The sequence below is a fragment of the Trifolium pratense genome, linkage group LG2 (assembly GCF_020283565.1).
Source record: "Trifolium pratense cultivar HEN17-A07 linkage group LG2, ARS_RC_1.1, whole genome shotgun sequence".
NCBI classification, from domain to species: domain Eukaryota; kingdom Viridiplantae; phylum Streptophyta; class Magnoliopsida; order Fabales; family Fabaceae; genus Trifolium; species Trifolium pratense.
In genome coordinates this window covers 69,844,848-69,858,726 of record NC_060060.1, presented here as the reverse complement: position 1 = coordinate 69,858,726, position 13,879 = coordinate 69,844,848, and the positions used below count along the sequence as shown (strand labels likewise).

Below are 13,879 nucleotides of genomic sequence, written 5' to 3'. Positions count from 1 at the left end.
AGACAAAAATGGATGTGAGATCTTAAAAAGGGAGATGAAAGGGAGAGGTAATGAGAGTTATGATTAATGAAAGTGTATACAAATCCTGGTTTGGAGTACTATCTTATTATTGGAAAATTAAGTTGGGTGGTTGAGAATAGTTTTTGATTTTTTTTTTTTTTTGATAGACTATTTTTTTTTTTTATAGAGAATAGTTTTTGATTTTTGAATCCATGAAGTTTTTAATTTTCTGGGTTGTTTGATCTTTGATGAACATAAACTTGAAGGGATAAAGATGGTTGAATTTTTGGGAAAAATTAAAAGTTAAAAAGCAGATACTATTTAATTAAAAATAAATATTCCTGAATTATACGGTATATATCAAAAACCAATTCATGAATTATTTTAACTTTAAATATAGATGCCGATGAAAGGAGGAAGGAAGAAGAAATCTGATGTGAGAGGTTGCACAATAACATTGATGAACTTGCATAATTTAATGAGGGTAATGTTAACTTGTGCACCTAATGCACACGATAAGGACTAATAAATAATGATTGGTCCCATCTATTTTAAAGGGAAAATTAACTTCATGTTATGAATAATAATATGTAATGAATGTCCATTATTGTGTAGGTTTTCTTGTCCCCTAAATGTATCCTATAAATAGAATCTCTTTATTACAATGTAATGCACACCTTGAAGAGAATATACAAACTCTAATCTTTCTCTCTTCTTTCCTTCATCTCTATTCTTCTATATTCTTAGTTATGTTTAGATTAGTTTCATAACACGTTATCAGCACGATAGTCTCTCCTCTTTCAAGAAAGGTATAACAACTATGGGAAGTGATAATTTTATTTTTTGTATGATTTTTTATTCTATTTTTTATCGGATCATTTTATTCCTTCTCGTTTTTTTTATATTGATTCACAGTCTACGATCCAGAAGTATCGTGATAAAATTCTTTAAATATGAATCCTGAAGATTCATAGTTTGACAAAATTTTAAAATATGAATCCTACGATCCAGAAGTATCGTAGTGAAATTTTTGAATTATGAATCCTGAAGATTCATAGTGTGATGAACTTTTAAAATATGAATCCTGAAGATTCATAAGCCTCAATTTCTAGAAGTACCGCAAAATATTTTTAAAATATGAATCCCGAAGATTCATAGATATAATAATGAATCCCGAAAATTTATAGATATAAATAAAATGAATTGGATAAATAACTGATTTGATCTTATTATTCATTTAGAATTCCAAAAGAATTCAATATCTATATGCATCCCTGAAGGATTGCACCAATATATTTCTCATACTTTATAGTATATATTATACAGTTCCTGAAGAACTCAATGTTATATATGCATCCCTGAATGATTGCATAAAGAATTATTTTTACATTATAACGATATTATATCTTGAAGAACTTAAAAAAAAAAATAATCAAATTATTTTCTATATATGCATCCCTGAAGGATTGCTTAAAGAATGATTTTTACAATATAACGATATTATATAGTTCCTAAAGAACTTAAAAAAAAAATCATGGAATATTAACTCATATGTATTGTGATAGTTTTAAATTACTACAAGCGTATTTTATCTCTTTGCTTATACATAGAATTATATATAGAATTTTATGAAAATGAGATAAGAAGAACATGTGGTATAATTTGTTAGTCCCTAAAGAACTAAACCCTTTTTACGTTCTTATTTTAATTCAAATAAAGAGTGAATGAAAATACATTTACTATTTTGTAACCTCTTGGATCATATGATTTCATATTAAGATTACATTTATGAAAATATGAAGATTTTGTAACCTCTTGATTTTACCCTTTTATGTTCTTATTAAAATACATTTACTATTTTGTAACCTCTTGGATCATGTATGAAAACGTTTTCATCACTTTTAAGAGAATTAATTCCATTTTTTGTACATTAATTCCGATTTTTTGTTTGATAATATATCTTTAATTCTTTATTCTTTATTTTATTTTTACATGTACAATTATATATAGTCTTATGAATTCTAGAAGAATTCAACATTCAAGCATCCCTGAAGGATTGCTTAAATAATGATTTTTCTTGATCATTGTTTATGAAAATTATTTGTGATATAGTAGTTCCCGAAGAACTAAAGAAAAAAAAAAAACCTTAATGTTGAAGTATCTTTGAAGAATTGCTCAAAGAAAGAAGTTTGATATCAATGTTTGAAGAACTTAAAATCCAATATTAAAGCATTCTTGTAGTATCGCTCAATAAAAAATTGTAAAAATTGTGAATTTCTCCGGCCATTCTAAAAAGAGATTTGTTATTGAGTTCCTGAAGAACTAAATTCTTACGGCAGATTACAATCTATATGATCTATTTGATCTTGGTATAAGATGGACCAAAATTAAAGGAAATTAATAGAAGAATTGTTTATGTCTCTCGAATATGCTCCTGAAGTAGCAACTTTGAAAAGATAATTTCAAGAATATTTTGTATATCAATTGTTGCACATACATTGGATGAATATTATTGATATATTTAGCTCATGATTGAATGCATGGTTCATACGTTTTTTTTTCCCTCTCATAATAAAGATTATTCTCTTCAAATATAAATTGGTTTTAATTATTCGGTTACTTATTTAAATCAATTTATTGATTTTAATTTTAAAAATATTTTAATTGTTACTATCTTCTAATTTATTTATTTTATTTTGGTTACAATCTTCTAATTTCTAATTCTGCTGAAATCCACATAAACATTATTCTGTTATACTTTATTTTTACTCTTTTAATTCTCAAACAAATAAATTATTACTATTTTTTATTATGTTCTACCGAAAAGAATTTTTTTTGCTGAAACATATTTTTGTTAGCATGAAAGTATATATCTATATTACTATTCATAAAAAAAAAAACAATTGGAAGGAATTAAATCCTATGTTTTATAGTACAAAAATTATTGAAGCTCCAGAAGAGCAAATACATTGTTATATCGAGAAACAAAGTTACACTTTGCTAATGTATTGTATATTTTAAAGTCTTAAAGAAATTTAGTATATATGCTTGGAGGATATTCACATAAATAAATATCATATTGAAACAAGTAATGGAGGAGATCTTGTATCTCTATATTACGAGACACGTTATCAATTTTTGTCTCTAGTTTGGGGCATACTTATAATATTAGGGCATACTTAAATCATATTAAGTTTGTAATTGGCAAGATCGGATGCGTCATCCCGAATCTATTATGATGTGAAATATAAAATATTTTATATGAATTGAAGGGCCTGAAGTTTCTTCAATCTAATAATTTTATGTGTTACTAGTTCCCGAAGGAAGTTGATAAATTAAGTAAATGAGCATCTTTTATTTTTTAGAATATGTATAAGGTGATATTTGTAAATCAATACACCGATCACGTGGATCAATTCGATTCCTAAAAATTTAATTGATGCATCAACTAAATGGTCACATGTATGTTTGTTATAAACTCACAACCAGAAGTTTGTGAGATTATTTTTAAGAGCTCATTTTATATATATTATTCTAGAAAGTATTTGATAAATATCATATGTTAATTGAAATTTATACTGAACATTTTGTAGAATATGTTCATACAAACAAAAATAATGGACTTGAAGATCCATTCTTTAGAGGTCTAAAGTTAATTACACGACCGATACTTACGAGATCGTAAGGGAACACTCAAACATGTATGTTGAGATATTAAATAGCATCATGCCAACAAATTATTATATACATAAGCTCTCCCCTAATTTATTTGAATTTTGGTTTATAAACCTAATTTCCCATATATAAACATTTTTGGATGTGTTGGGTATGTCTCAATTGCTCCAATATAATGCATTTAAATGGGTCGTAAAAGAATATTGGGAAAATATATTTGATATACCTCTTCATCCCTTATAAATTATATCGAGCCAATAAGGGACTTGTTTATAGCCTAGAAGGCTAATTTTCAAGTGATGAATTAGTTTTCCCAATATTAGGGGGAGGGAATAAGCAGCTAAAAAATATGAACCAGAAGTTCAAATGAATCACTTGAAATAAATTATTATTATTATCTCATCTTGATCCTCATATAAAATAGCTTGAACCAAATGTTCAAAAGATAACTCATTTGCAAAATTTATGAAATCAATCAATAGCTGCTAATGCTCCGATAAAAATAAATGTCCCTGTCGGACAATCTAATATTGCAAATGATTCTTAACCACGCTTGAAGCATGGTAAGCAAATCGGTTTCAAGGATAAATTCCTCAAATAAGATAAGGAGCTAAAAAGAAAGATGACTCAAGGGAGGATATGAAAAATTTTGAAAAAAGTATTTGACATAATTAATTTTTCAGTTCCAGAAGAACTCATCAGGTACCTGTAATTTATTAAAACAAAGAGATCTCAATAAATTATGTCATGAATAAAATACGATGGAACCGAGATGAAGTCAACGTTAACACTATTTTTGCACATAATAAAGCGCTATATGTGATAAATGACAATGAGGATCATGGATCAAAATCTATTAAAGATTAGGCAAATGCTAAATAGTGCCCCTGGGGCACTCTTTAAGCCCTTAAATAGTAAGTTTTTTATAGAATTTTTATCGGAATGCGTAAAGTCAATGTATTGGAAATTGTAGTGTTTAACTTTTTGAATAAAAAGTTTCTTTAAATGGAATGCTTAAAGAGTGCCCCGGGGGCACTCGTTAGCAAGACCCTAAAGATTATAGACAATGAAATTATTGACTAAATAGGTAGATGCGATTGATACAATATTAAACTAGCTTTGCAAAGCAAAAGGTTGTTGGACGAGCAGTCCGTACACCTGAAGATGAAAATAACTAGTACAAATTAGTTTTCGCGCGAAAAGAAAATGATAAACGTCTACCATTAATTTTCAAGAGGCGTATTCACCTGAAGTGAATTCAATACTTCTTTATAATTGATTAAGTTTTATAGCACATGAAATGCTCGATTTATTTGAAAGATGTGTTACAACGTGTTTGAACGGCTCATTAGATAATGATTATGTGAAAATCCCTGAAGGATTTAATTTTCGTGAGACATGTAAAATAGACTATTGAATAGATGATTTAATAAAAATGAATAAGTCCTTTTGTCTCTCAAACAGTTTTGATGCATGTGAATATTTCCAAATGAGGAATATGAGAAGGACATCATTTATCCATTTTTAAGAAAATATTTGAAAATGAATTTGTTATATTTGAGGCTTATATCGATGATAAAAAATATCATTAAGACTCCTGAAGAGCTTATGAGATATTGTCATTTTTCTTACAAAATAAGTAATTGAAGAATGCTTCGTGAATCATGAATCTTATAGAAAACATGATTCTGTATGAAATTGTTGTAAGTTCCTCAATAGTGAATTACTAATCGGTCCTGAAGTACCATATATCAAATGCTAATATATTTGTTGAGAAATATCATTTGCTGTAAATATTATCAGAACTCCTGAAGAGCTTCTGAAATTTGTAGATTAAAGAAATATCTGGATGCACAAAATTTATTTGGAATTGCAAATTTATAATTTGAATAAAATTTTGTGCCTCAATAAAATAATATTTGACATTGACAAATCTAATTTGTTGTGTACTAAAATGGATGCGATGTCATTTGATGTGTCAAGCCTCAAGACAATGATGAAAATATGATATCTTAATTCAATTGTGGACACTAATATATTTTACTCGTTATACATGTAGTATTTTATTTTAGTCTTTTCAGCCAACACAAATAGTGGAACAAAGTCAAGCATATTATTTACCTTAAAGAAACAACAATATCATCCAATCATATAAAGATTTTAGCACTACATCAAGCAAGTTGAGAATGCACTTTTGTCGAGGCCCGAGGCCTGTAATTCAACGCATACAAGAAACTTATTGTTTTTATTACAAAAGGATGGTTCCCGCAACAATTCAATATGAAGATAACATAAGAAGCACTGCTAACTTGGAGAAGAGTATAATAAAGAAAATATGTCAAATCTTTCTACAAAATCAACTTCAAGCAAATCTTTTGAGGAACTAGCACCGAAGATTATTTGGTTTTTTCATCTCATATATAACTATTTTTATGAGGGGGAGACATAAATATATATGTTCTGCACTCTTTTTCCCTTCACCGTGGTTTTGTCCCACTGGGTTTTCCTGGTAAGGTTTTTAACGAGGCAGTTCACATATAAAGGATGATATGTACTCTTTTTCCTTCACTAGGATTTTTTTCCTAATGGTTTTTTCTCTAGTAAGGTTTTAACAAGGCATATCCTTGATGGACATTCAAGGGGGAGTGTTATGAATAATAATATGTAATGAATGTCCATTATTGTGTAGGTTTTCTTGTCCCCTAAATGTATCCTATAAATAGGACCCCTTTGTTACAATGTAATGCACACCTTGAAGAGAATATACAAACTCTAATCTTTCTCTCTTCTCTCATTCATCTCTATTCTTCTATATACTTAGTTATGTTTAGATTAGTTTCATAACACTTCAATTAAAAAAATATAAAAAAGTGTTTTTATTTTGTCAAAATTACCCTCAACCTATAACACAATAGACACGATCTAATTAAAAAAAAAAAACAGTTTCTCTCGCTAAAATAAAACAGATCCTCTGTCTTCTCTTCCACCGTCTCCCTATGATGGACCATATGCTGTCCCCGTCCATGTTAGCATCAGCCTTCATTTCAATCTCTCAAATTTAATTCTAAATTATATAAAATTACTCAATTTAATCTTTGTTAAAACATGTTATGGACTAGACAGGAACTTTTTTATATATCTATAGATTAAATTAACAAATTTCATATAGATTTGTTCAACTGCAATGTTGAACGATAATTTGTTTGATGTAGGAGGATTTCTTCAGTATATTATTATTTTAGTTAGATTTAGTTTTATTATATTTTAGGTTGATTTCTTATTTTTATATTTCACCTAGGTTAGTTATTTTTATATTTTAGATAGATTTGTAATTTTTATTTAGCTAGGTTTGTTGTTTTTATTTTTACAATCTTTTAGGAGATTTGTTAATATTATTTTTCACTCCTATTTAAGCTAAATTATTGTAGCTTTGAAGGAAACTTTTTGATTCAATAAAATAACAGAGATTTTTCTCAAGTTTGGTGGATTCCAAATTACTCCTTCTGGTGGATTCCGGAAGTCTAGTGGATTTTAGATTAGTTACTCTTTCTGGTGGATTCCGGAAATCTGGTGGATTCTAGAGCCTTATCTGACAGGTTTGTCGCTTGCGAACCTGTGTTTTATTATAGGATTAGCACTTGTTTTTCCTTCACGCTTCCGTACTGCGTCATCTGTGGGGGTCGCTAAAAAAATTACAATATATAAATTAAACAAAAAAATTTATTTCATATTTAAGTAATAAAAAACATAAATTTGATCATAAACAAAAATAAATTGTATAACTTAAATAATATTCTACGTGCGTCAACTAACTTGAAATTATCAATAATTTACTTTAAACTAGAACATCGACCCGTGCGGTGCACGGGTCTGATTAACTGTAAGATATATAATGATTAAATAAGATATGATAATTTCAATAATGTAAGGTATATGAAAAAAGTTGAGTAACATTAAACGATAGTTTAACAATAATTTTGGATAAATGTTCATACAAAGAAAATGATGTTATATTACGGAAGACTTCCTTATAAACCACATTCGAAGTCTTAGTCATATCTTCACCGTCGTCATCGATAATAAATATTTTTAATCATTTTCTAGAAGTAACTCTTGAAATTGCAACATACAACTGACCATTTGAAAACATTGGCGACGGAAGTTATATCCCAACATGATTTAAAGATTGTCCCTGACTCTTATTAATAGTCATCGCAAAAAAGTCATTATAGGAAATTGTCTCCGTTGAAATTTAAAAGGAATTGTCACATCAGATGGTGTCAGAGAAAATCTAGGTATGAAAATCTGATCACCAATATTACTTCATGAAATAATTTTTCCTTCAAGAGCACGTTTTCCCAATCTTGTAATAATAAGCCTTGTTCCATTGCATAATCCTAATTTTTGATTCAAATTCCTTAATAGCATAACTGGAACTCCAACTTTAAGTCTCAACTTGTGATTTGGAAGTCCCGACGTAGAAATCGTGTTCAAAAATTCAGGAGTATGAACATCATCCACTGTTTGACCGTCTACATTTTGTGTGAGTGGAGTATCATAACTCAAATATGTTTTTTCTTCACCAGGAATTAAATCCAACATATAATCATTTATTGTGTCTACTATTGAATTTTTAGGAGCTAGTATATCTCTATTTTGGAAATACGTTATATCGTTCATGTTTTGTAAAAGTTGGGGCTTTCAATGATAAAAGCAAGAGGATCACCTGAATTTGGAATCAATAAATCAGATGGAATGTCAAGTTCTAAATCATTGTCCTTGTCATCTCCAATTTCTCCATCGCCAACACCCAAAACCCATTCAGAAAACAATCTTCTTTGTTCAACGTCTGCACTCGAAGCACCACCGAGAAGCCTCATGTTTTTACTCAATGTTAAAACTTCACAAAAATTCCAAAGAACCGAAGAATTAATAGTAGCCTTGTACCTTTGAGTATTACTGGTAGAATTTGTCTAAAATCTCCGCCAAAAACAACAATTTTTCCACCGAAGGGAATGTGTTTATTTTTTTCATCAACAGACTTGATAATATCTTTTAAAGTTCGATCAACAGCTTCGAAATAGTGTTTGTACATCATTGGTGCTTCATCCCATATAATGAGCTTTGCTTTTTGTATTAATAGCGCCAAAGGGCTTTTAGAAACTATGGTACATGTTGAAAACTCGTCAACATTTAGAGGAATACAAAACCTTGAATGTGCTGTTCTACCTCCAGGTATAAGCAATGCAGCGATCCCACTTGAGACAACTGTTAAAACTATCTCACCTTTTAAGCGTAATGCGGCTGACAGGCGCTCCAGATAAATGTCTTCCATGTACCGCCATAACCATAAAGAAAAAACACACCAGGTTTGTTTTCGTTAACTCTTGTCATGATTGTGTCATATACTTTACGTTGCTCTGAAGTCATAGTTGACATCAATCTAACATATTCCTCAGCTAAACTATTTTGTATACCAGGAACTAATGATGTGTCTGCTCTAGGCATCTCAATATATGTTAGTGCATATTGTATCAATTGATCATCGGTTAATATTAAATCTGCAATGTTAAAATCAAAATAATGAATGTGATTAGTGACATGACTATGGTTGTGTTTGGTTGTATTGCAAAAAAAATTGATTTAGCAGAATTGAGTTTGATAATAACTTTCCAAATCACACGTGATAATAACTTTCCAAATATCACATATAATTATTTTCTAAATTTATGATCCGGTAAAAAAAAATCATTGATCAGGAAAGACATAAAAATATTTCGTGATGAATAATATAGTTAACAATAATTTTGATATGATATACTTTTAAATGATGGTGCTTATCAATTATTGCACATAATTTTAATCACACAATTAGTATACTTGCCATAGTGGTTGGAAATATTTCCTTGCATTGAAGGGTTGTGGGTTTGAATCCTAGTCAAGACAAAATTATATTATTTTTTAATAAAAATTGCAAGATAAAATGGAGGGAAAACAGGGAAAACAAATTAGGGTTTATGGTTTGCTTGTGTATACAAGCTTATAATACTAGAACATCGACCCGTGCGGTGCACAGGTCTGATTAGCTGTAAGATATATAATGATTAAATAAGATATGATAATTCCAATAATGTAATGTATATGAAAAAAGTTGAGTAACATTAAATGATAGTTCAACAATAATTTTGGATAAATATTCATACAAAGAAAATTATGTTATATTACGGAAGACTTCCTTATAGACCACATTCGAAGTCTTAGTCGTATCTTCACCGTCGTCATCGATGATCAATATTTTTAATCCTTTTCTAGAAGTAACTCTTGAAATTGCAACATACAACTGACCATGTGAAAACACCGGCGACGGAAGATATATCCCAACATGCTTTAAAGATTGTCCCTGACTCTTATTAATAGTCATCGCAAAAGAAATCATTATAGGAAATTGTCTCCGTTGAAATTTAAAAGGAATTCTCACGTCAGATGGTGTCAGAGAAAATCTAGGTATGAAAACCTGATCACCAATATTACTTCCTGAAATAAATTTTCCTTCAAGAGCACATTTTCCCAATCTCGTAATAATAAGTCTTGTTCCAATGCATAATCCTAATTTTTTATTCAAATTCCTTAATAGCATAACTGGAACTCAAACTTTAAGTCTCAACTTGTGATTTGGAAGTCCCGACATAGAAATCGTGTTCAAAAATTTGGGAGTATGAACATCATCCACTGTTTGACCGTCTACATTTTGTGTGAGTGGAGTATCGTAACTCAATATGTTTTTTCTTCACCAGGAATTAAATCCAACATATAATCATTTATTGTGTCGACTATTGAATTTTTAGGAGCTAGTATAGCTCTATTTTGGAAATACATTATATCGTTCATGTTTTGTAAAAGTTGGGGATAGATGCTTTCAACGATAGAAGGAAGAGGATCACCTGAATTTGGAATCAATAAATTTGATGGAATGTCAAGTTCTAAATCATCGTTGTTGTCATCTCCAATTTCTCCATCGCCAACACCCAAAACCCATTCAGAAAACAATCTTCTTTGTTCAACGTATGCACTTAAAGCACCACCGAGAAGCCTCATGTTTTTACTCAATGTTAAAACTTCACAAAAATTCCAAAGAACCGAAGAATTAATAGTAGCATTAACAACTTCTGGCCTTGAACCTTTGGGTATTACTGGTAGAATTTTTCTAAAATCTATGCAAAAACCAACAATTTTTCCACCGCAGGGAATGTGTTTATTTTTTTCATCAACAGACTTGAGAATATCTTTTAAAGTTCGATCAACAGCTTCGAAATAGTGTTTGTGCATCATTGGTGTTTCATCCCATATAATGAGCTTTGATTTTTTGTATTAATAGCGCCAAAGGATTTTTAGAAACTATGGTACATGTTGAAAACTCGTCAACATTTAGAGGAATACAAAACCTTGAATGTGTTGTTCTATCGCCATATATAAGCAATGCAGCGATCCCACTTGAGGCAACTGTTAAAACTATCTCACCTTTTGAGCGTAATGCGACTGACATGGCCCTTCAGATAAATGTATTCTCTGTATCGCCATAACCATAAAGGAAAAACGCACCAGGTTTATTTTCGTTAACTCTTGTCATAATTGTGTCATATACTTTACGTTGCTCTGGAGTCATAGTTGACATCAATCTAATATGTTCCTCAGCTAATGATTGTTTGTTATAATTCAATTCGTCGTGTATTAAATTATTTGTATATTATGAACTAATGATGTGTCTGCTCTAGACATTGGAGGATAATCTTTTAAACTCTTCCCACAACTACGTAACATCATCTCAAAATCTGCTAGTGCATATTATATCAATTGATCATCGGTTAATATTAAATCTGCAATGTTAAAATCAAAATAATGAATGTGATTAGTGACATGACTATAGTTGTGTTTGGTTGTATTGCAAAAAAAATTGATTTAGCAGAATTGAGTTTGATAGATTTGATTTTGGTTAAAAGTGAGTTAAACAGAATTGATTTATGTTTGAATACATTAACGTAAAAATAAAGGGTATTTATAAAAAAATATCAATTCTTTTCCATTATTTTTTTTTTTACAAAATTCTTTTTCTAATTTTAAAAAACTACAATTTAATAAACTGCATAATAGATAATTTAAAAAGATATATAAGCAAGTTACGTGAGACATTGAAATGTGAAAGTTTTTTTTTTAATAGATTTCAATATTGTTGAAGGTGTTATATATATATATATATATATATATATATATATATATATATATATATATATATATATATATATATATTTTTTGAAAACTTGGTATCCGGCCTTAGGACCGACTAATCCAAGGGGACCAATCCCACCGCCCACTTGCGGGGGCCCCATTTAAAGCCAGAGTTTTTTTTTGCTCTGTATGGACTTAGCCCACAGAAATTGGCATCAGTGGGAATCGAACCTGAGACCTTGAGAGAGCATACTCCAAGGGCCCAAACCAACACTATATATATATATATATATATATATATATATATATATAACTTTCCAAATCACACGTGATAATAATTTTCCAAATCTAACATGATAATTATTCTCTAAATTTATGATCTGGTAGAAAAAAAAATCATTGATCCGGAAAGACATAAAAATATTTTGTCATGAATAATATAGTCAACAATAATTTTGATATGATATACTTTTAAAATTGATGGTGCTTATCAATTATTGCACATAATTTTAATCACAATTGGTATACTTGCCATAGTGGTTGAAAATATTGTCTTGCATTGAAGGGTTGTGGGTTCGAATCCCATTCAAGAAAAAAAAATGTATTATTTTTTAATAAATATTGCATGATAAAATGGAGGGAAAACAGGAAAACAAATTAAGGTTTATGGTTTGCTTGTGTATACAAGCTTATAATATAAAAGATAAAAGATTAATACTTGCATAAAGTTGATCATAAAAAATTATATATTTTATCATATTTGATTATTATTTTTTTGACAATTTTATCATATTTGATTTATACTTATTAAAAGAGAATGATTGTTTTTGTTTAAAAATGGTTGAATTGTTTTTTGGAAAAAAATTAAAAATTGTCCATTGTTTATATAGATATATGAGTTAGATCCGTTAACATCGGGAGTTGACAATGGATATGAATTTTTACCTCTCTTCCTCGCTCGACAAAAAAAAAAACCTTCTCTTTTAATGAAAATCTGATGATGTCCACAAGTGTTCATTACCTACCGTCCTACCGCCGTCAATCACGGTGCTGGCGCCGACCACAATACCATTGTCAACGGCAGCCTAGACTGCCGCCACCTTACATTTTGACAATTTTCCATCATTGTCTTCACTCTGAATCTACCAAGGGTGTAACTCTCTACACCGTCCCAATTCCAACATGCCTCACCGTTTTAGTTGTTGGACCATTGAAAAGATAACTACTTTTTCTTCTCAGGTGGACATTAGCTAATAGAGAATTTGTTAACTTTTATCAATTTTTGGTTAAACCTCAATTTTCAAGATTAAATTAGTATTTCATTAAAAAATCATAAATTAGATCAATATATCGTGGATCTTGATCTTGATTTGGAGATCATTATATAAAAAACTCATTATATGAGAATTTGGCCACTCAATAGTTCCATACTGTAAGTTAAGAAACAACCATTGATCTCATTGGACGTTGGGTGCTGTTGCGCAGCTGATGGCGGTGGTTCTGTTCTGTTCGGCCTTCTTCGACAATGACGACGGAATAAAATAAACTCTCAATGGATGTTGTGCCAAAAACAAGTCACGTGATATTTTTTAAAATTAACTATAATATTCTGTTTTAAATATTATAAATCGTCGGATCAATTAAATTGAATGGTCAAGATTTTGTGTTGAATTAAAATTTGACACTTTGTGTCAACGGATCCTGACTTATATATATATATATATATATATATATATATATATATATATGGTTTTGCTATAAGACACCCACATTCAAATTAGAATGTGTCTTTTAGCAAGCTACACATTTGCTAGTTGACAAAAATATCTAACTTTTTTCTTAAACAACTAAAAAAGGAGGGGTATGACTATTTCTGGTTGAACAAATTTTGACCAGGAATCATCCTATTCTTTACCTATTCCAGAAGCTTTTAAATAGCCAATAGAATTGAAAGATTAAGGATGCGTTTGATCTGCTAAAA

At 29.5% G+C, this 13,879-nt stretch overlaps 2 pseudogenes; both read right to left on the bottom strand.

Annotated features, from left to right (window-relative positions):
- Window positions 1-7,780: 7,780 nt before the first annotated feature.
- On the bottom strand, window positions 7,781-8,316 carry LOC123905967 (annotated as a pseudogene).
- Window positions 8,317-9,988: 1,672 nt separating this feature from the next.
- On the bottom strand, window positions 9,989-10,524 carry LOC123907313 (annotated as a pseudogene).
- Between the last annotated feature and the right edge of the window lie 3,355 nt (window positions 10,525-13,879).